Here is a 6,711-nt window from a genome sequence, read left to right as displayed (position 1 = left end):
GAATTAAGAAGAAATGTTTAAAAGGGGTGTCTGACAAAAACCAGACCCTGACACCCTAATCCACAAGAACAGGAAAAAGAGTCAGACTGCAAGATAAGATAAGGAGCTGGAATACACAAACAAGATGCAAAGACAAAGGCACCACAGGATAAAGGAGATTCCTGGACCCTAAGCCGGAGGAAACGGATTTGACGTCCCCCTCCCCAAAAAAAAAGCGGCCAAAGGACTGAAAGGGGCACAGGGCTAATTTTAATATGAAGTGAAGACAGGCGGGGTTAGGAAATTAATATGTATTAGCCGTATCGCGTAAACCTGCTCTGTAAAGGATAAAAAGGGAAAACCCAATCAAAAGGGTGTGCATGCATTTTGGAGGAGATATCCCCCATGCACCTCAGCGCTGAATAAATTCATACCTGCTCTTATAACTACTCTGTGAGTTATAGAGCTCCTTTTATTCCGCAAATCACCCAGGTGCGTCCATCGCTCTCTGGATCTGCAGCCCCTTCGCGCCGGGAGCATCGGGCCCCGCAGCCCGCAGCTCACCGGGGACGGGAACCTCGCCCCGAAGCTCTTGGGCCGTCCTGGCAGGATTTGTTTACAGGGGAAGGGATATTTGGAGCTCACTCGAAGTAGCTTTGGGGACCCCTGTTTCTTTTTCTGGGGCCGGGCCGGGCAGAGCGATGTCTGGATCTTGCAGGACTCCAAAGCTGAGCTGAGATGCCCGGTACCGGCAGGGGGAGGGGAGCAGTGAAAAGGGGGGAGCCCCGGGAGCCCCGGAGCCTGAAATGGGGGCCTGGAAAGGGGGGACCCCGAGAGCCGGGAGTGAGGGGAGCCTGGAGAAGGGGCAGCCCGGAGAAGGGATGAGCCTGCAGAAGCCCTGGGACACCAAAGTGGGGACCCCAGAGAAGGTGAACCTCAGGGAGGGATTTTTTCCTCTCAGTCCTGATGCTTTGGAGATTTTCATGGACACAAGACACCTGAAGACTTCTAGAGATGGACTGGGGCAGGAGGAACCCTGAATCCTAGGTGGTCACCCCTTGTTTTTCCCCCCAAACCACACTTCTCATGCCCAAGCATTAGACAAATGGAGGAGAAGAAGGCAGAGAGGAAGATGCTCTGGGACCCCCAGGCAACAACAGTCAGTACAACAGTGGAGGCAAAAGCATCATCACCAAATCCATCTGCCCAGAGGGCAGAACTGGTTGCCTTAACCAGAACACTAGAATTAAGTGAAGGGAAAAGGGTAAACATATGGACTGGCTCAAAGTATGCTTTTGGAGTACTGCATGTACACAGAGCACTGGGGAAAGAAAGAGGACTGCTGTCTCCTCAAGGCACACACATTAAACATCAAGATGCAGTCCTGCAATCAGTAAAAGCAGTACAAAAGCCCGAGCAAGTAGCAATCATGCACTGCAAAGCTCACCAATCAGGAAACTCCAAAATTCATGAGGGAAATCGGAAAGCAGACTGGACAGCCCGACAAGCTGCTCGAGAAGTGCAAACTGCAATGGCATTGATACCTTTAAAAACTAATGTATCTCAATTCAATTTACCCCCAGAACCAAAATATTCAATAGAGGATGAGAAATTGGGATGCTCACTGAATGCACAGAAGAATTCAGAAGGGTGGTATGTGACTACACAGGGACAAGTAGTGGCACCCCCCTTGATAATGAGAGAAGTTCTACAAATTAAACATAACAAATGTCATTGGAGTGCAGAGACATTGGTGAAATTGTTAAAACAAAATTTAATTTTAGTACGGATGTTAACAATGGCAAAATCAGTAATGTCAAAATGTGAAATTTGCTTAAAGAACAATCCAGTGGCTAGATGACAGGCACAATTAGGGAAAATTCAGGTAGGAGTAGAACAAGGAGATTATTGGCAAGTAGATTTTGTAGAATTAGCAAGAACTCAAGGATAGAAATATCTATTGGGAGGGGTTGACACATTTTCAGGATGGCCAGAAGCTCTTCCCTGTCACACAAATCAAGCAAAGGAGACAGTCAAGTGGTTACTGCAAGAAATCATTCCAAGATTTGGGGTGCCTCTAGGAATATCATCAGATAGGGGCCCACATTTCACAGCCACCGTAGTGAGGGAGGTGAGTAGGTTACTGGGAATAGCTTGGCATCTCCATACACCATGGAGACCCCAATCCAGTGGACAGGTAGAGAGGATAAATCAGACATTGAAGAGGCAAATCAGCAAAAGATGCCAAGAGGCTAAATTGCAGCAGCCACAAGCTTTACCAATAGCACTGCTGAGGATTCGGATAAAGCCTAGAAGCAGGATGTCAGTCAGTCCTTATGAGATACTGGATGGGAAACCATATGAATGCCCTGAACCTAATCCAAATGTACATGTTACAGGGAAGCAAGAGGTGTAGAATTATGTTCTGTCTCTTGGAAAAGCTCGAGCTCGACTTCGGAGCACCCTTGTGTGGAACAGGCCGCTGACTCTTGAGAATCCAGTTCATGACATCCCCCCGGGAGATGAAGTGTACGGTAAAAGCTGGAAGGAAGAACCATTAAAAGAAAGGGGGAATGGACCCTGTCAGGTACTGTTAACTACCTTGACAGCAGTCAAAGGAGCTGGACTGGATCCCTGCATACATTACACCAGGGTGAAGAAGGTTTCCCCTGCACTGTGGACTGCACAAACTGTAGGGCCAACAAAGCTGCAGATAAAGCGGGTTTGATTGTTTCAAATGTCTAGGTTGCTAGTGACTGTATTGGTGATTATTTCATGGCCTTTAGTGCCATCAGTTGGAATCAATGTTATCTTGGGATGTGAAAAGCAAAAGGATCAGCTGACAACTCTTCATTTGAGAATGAAGAGGGATGTGGGGGTGCAGCCAGAACCACAAGTGATAAAAGTCTCTAATACTATTCAGGCAAAAAATGGGATGATTGGATTAATTCAAGATTTGGCCAACATGCAAAACACCAGCAAAATAACTGCCTGTCTGTCAATACCAAAGGCAGCAGGAGACCAAAAAAATTGGGGAATTATAACATCAAAATTACCTGAAATACAAAAGAATAAAAATGAAAATGTGAGCTGTGTATTGCAAATAGATTACGAGTACCCAAATAAGACAGTGTTTGAAAATGCTGTGAAGACAAAGTATTCATTTCTATGGGATTGTCATGAAAATGGAGGAAAGTATGAACCAAAATTAGGCTGGTATGGGGGATTAGGGAATTATGGATGGTGTTCTGAAAAGATAGCAAAGGTCATTAAAGAAAAGATTCCAGTATCGAAGTGGAAGTGTGAAGGACAGGAAGGAAAAGATCGGGCTGAAGCTTGGGACAGTGCATGGGCAATGAGTGGGCTTCAGAAATTCCAATCTATGGCAGATAGCCCTTGGTGCATTAAGTGGGAAGGCTCTGAAAGTGAAACAGATCCAGGGGTATGGAACACTGCAACCAGTAGTAGAATGGAGGCAGACAAAGTGAATTGGTGGGAATGGAACAAAACTTATGACTGTACTTCTGATGATGAAGAAATAAAACAAATGCCACCACTTGTGGTAGCTCTGAAAATTGGATGTGCCTGCAGAGGAATCACACATAAACAAGGTGAAATAAATGACAAGATAGGACAAGTGATCCAAAAGGTAATATGGAGCACAAGTACAGTTCAGAGTCCAGGGCAATTTGGTGGGCAGCAAGCGACAGCACCTGGACAACACATTTGCCTGAAGGTGAAAAAGTAAAAGAGATTACTTTAGGCCTCCCCACCTTATGCCCAATTTGGAAAAGGTCCCCATTCAAGGGAGAGCATGAACTTCTGCAAATAAGGACAAGACGAGAAGTTCAGGAAAACAAAGCTGAAGATGAAGAAATATGGCAGGAACCCCAGGCAGTAGTATAAAATTTAAGTGGGTTCTGGAATCCTTGTTTGGTCCAATAGCAAATTATAACAAATAGAAAGATGTTGTACAAACTTACAGGCCAGGTAGAAAGATTGGCAAGAGTTACCAAAGAGGGATTTAGAGAGCTAAATGTACAATTACAAGCCACAACTAAAATGACCCTGCAAAACAGATTGGCTTTAGATATGTTATTGTTGAAAGAACACAGAGTGTGCGGGTACCTAAAAGGACAAATTGATCACTGCTGCATCCACATCCCAAATGGAACTGCAGATGTAGAACACAACATTAATCCATTAAAACAAATAGAACATGAAGCACAGAAAGAGAGGGAAGATCTGACCACAAGTTGGGTAGATAAAAGTTTTGAAGGGTTAGGATGGAATGTGAGCTCATAAATCAAATCTATTCTTGAGAGTCTGATAATCCTACTGATTGTGTTCTTAGCAATCTGCTTAATCTATGCAGTTTTGAAAGGAGAGATAAAGAAAAGAGGAACCTGGAACCAGAAGATAATAAAGGCGCTGACACGGGACAGGGATCCACATCCACATTTGTCATCTCCAAGTCCTCCAGAGTGTAACAACGCTTACGACAACTGTGGATTCGAAGATGAACATCAAGTATAAATACAGAAAAAGGACTGTATATAGTGAAAGCATTACACTTATTATAGTAAAGTGAAATGTTTTCAAAGGACGGAAATATGTTACTATGTGGTTAAATGTTTCTGAAAATGTTTCTAAAAATCATGTAGAGGTAGGCCACAAGAATGCTTGGTATTGGGGATGATCTAGCAAGCTGAAATGTTTACGGTAACGGGAACTGGTACTTGGGGTCTCCAAGATACCCACCCAGAGATAAGATTCGGACATGTTCATGCAAGGATGAGCTAACTCTCATGACGCAATATAGATAAAAGTTAATGAAGCAATATTAATGAAGCAATATTGATAAGGTTGTTATAGTGATTACTGCTACAGCTGAAATTGTATAAACATGTGCACTTTGGACAAAGACGATGGAGGTAGATTTGGGTTGCTGATACCCCCAGTTCCTGCATGCTACAATAAAGCACCTGCATACAATCAGTCTGTGATTATGTGTGTTCCTGAACGCTAACAAAGACAGATCAAAAACTTCCAAAACACAAAAAATCTAGTATCCCTCCAAAATAGAAAGATTCTGCCCCCCCAAAAAAAAAAAAACAACACCAACATTTAGCCCAATAAAGCTCAAAAACACCAAGATTCAGCCCCGGGAAAATCGTGCATCTCCCTGCCCGGGCACTCGCTGCATGGGGGGTGAGGGGGGCAACGAGGCCGGGCCGGAGCAGGGGGTGCCTGAGAGAGGCCCCGAGCCCGGCAGAAGCCCCTGCACAGCCATGCAAGTGGCTCCTGGCCGGACTCGGGGATCCCCCTGGCCATCCCCGCTGGAGCAGCCTGGTCCTGAGGGACTCTGGCCCCTGCGAGGGACCCCAGGCTGCAGCAGGACAAGGATTCCTGGCCCTCAGGGGGAGGCAGTGACATGACCGGACTGTGACCCCCATCCCTGTGCCTCTGGGCGGGGAGGGGGACGGAGAGGGGCACAAAGTTAAGCCCGGGAAGGAGGGACAGCTGGGGGGAAAGATGGATTTCCGTAGGAATTACTTCTAATTTTCTTTCTCTGAAAAGTTGGATAATAAATTCAATTTAATTTCCCCAAGTCAGGTGTGCTGTGCCCGTGACCAAGGATTGAACTGTCCCTACCCCCATCCCGACCCCCGAGCCTTTCCTTGACTGTTCTGCTCCCCGCCCGGGACAGGAAGGAGAGTCACAGAGTTTTGGCCTCGCTCCGGCATCCCCTGCTCCATCCCGGACTCACCCCCAGCTCCCTCAGCTCCCGGGCACCCCGAGCTCCCGGCGCTTCAGCGCAGCGGCGCTTCCTTGGCCTCCTGCCCGGGCCGGGCCCAGCGCCGGGGCCGCTCCTCAGCCCAGGGGGCCGAGAAATGGCCGAGATCAGCCCAAGGCAGGCGAGGCCGTGCCGTGTGCAGAGCCCGTGGCTGGCTGCCATTGGCTGCTTCTGCCGTCACTCGTGGCTCTGGCGCGCGCTGATTGGGCAAAGCGGGGACAAGCCCGGCCCCGCTGGCGCCCCCAGGGCGGCCGTGGGGCAGGAGAGCCGCCATTGCCGGAGCGTCTGTGCGGGCCCGGCAGCGGCGGCAGCAGCGGCCGGAGCCCGGTGAGGCGGCGGCGGAGCTCGGAGGCGGCCCCGGCCATCGCAGGTGGGAGCCGCGCTCGGTTCTGCGGGGGCTCGGGGCTCGCTGCGGGCCCGGGAGGGGGCGGCAGGGGGCTGTGGCGGGTGGCTTGTGCCGTGGCCGGCCCGTGTTGGCCCTGGGCTGAGGGCGCTGCGGGAGCGGCTGCCCGCGGTCTCCTTGCCGCTGGGGCCTCGGCAGGAGGCGGTGGCGGAGCAGCGCTGGCTCGTCCCGCTTCGTGTCGGGAGGCCGGAGGTGGCTGCGCTGTGCCCGGGACGCTGCGCTGGGGCCGCCTCCGAGCTCCGCCGCCGCCTCACCGGGCTCCGGCCGCTGCTGCCGCCGCTGCCGGGCCCGCACAGACGCTCCGGCAATGGCGGCTCTCCTGCCCCACGGCCGCCCTGGGGGCGCCAGCGGGGCCGGGCTTGTCCCCGCTCTGCCCAATCAGCGCGCGCCAGAGCCACGAGTGACGGCAGAAGCAGCCAATGGCAGCCAGCCACGGGCTCTGCACACGGCACGGCCTCGCCTGCCTTGGGCTGATCTCGGCCATTTCTCGGCCCCCTGGGCTGAGGAGCGGCCCCGGCGCTGGGCCCGGCCC

General features: G+C 50.4%; 1 long non-coding RNA gene across 1 annotated transcript; it reads right to left on the bottom strand.

The window, feature by feature from the left end:
* Positions 1–1,734: 1,734 nt before the first annotated feature.
* On the bottom strand, positions 1,735–5,899 carry LOC147648711 (uncharacterized). Its single transcript, XR_015279980.1, has 2 exons — positions 5,750–5,899; positions 1,735–4,484 (listed from the first exon to the last, which is right to left on the bottom strand). It is a non-coding gene; the product is annotated as an uncharacterized LOC147648711 (long non-coding RNA).
* Positions 5,900–6,711: the final 812 nt, after the last annotated feature.

The sequence above is a fragment of the Cyanistes caeruleus genome, chromosome 31, assembly GCF_971803275.1.
Source record: "Cyanistes caeruleus chromosome 31, bCyaCae1.hap1.1, whole genome shotgun sequence".
Lineage (NCBI taxonomy): Eukaryota > Metazoa > Chordata > Aves > Passeriformes > Paridae > Cyanistes > Cyanistes caeruleus.
This window is presented reverse-complemented; position numbering and strand designations above follow the sequence as displayed.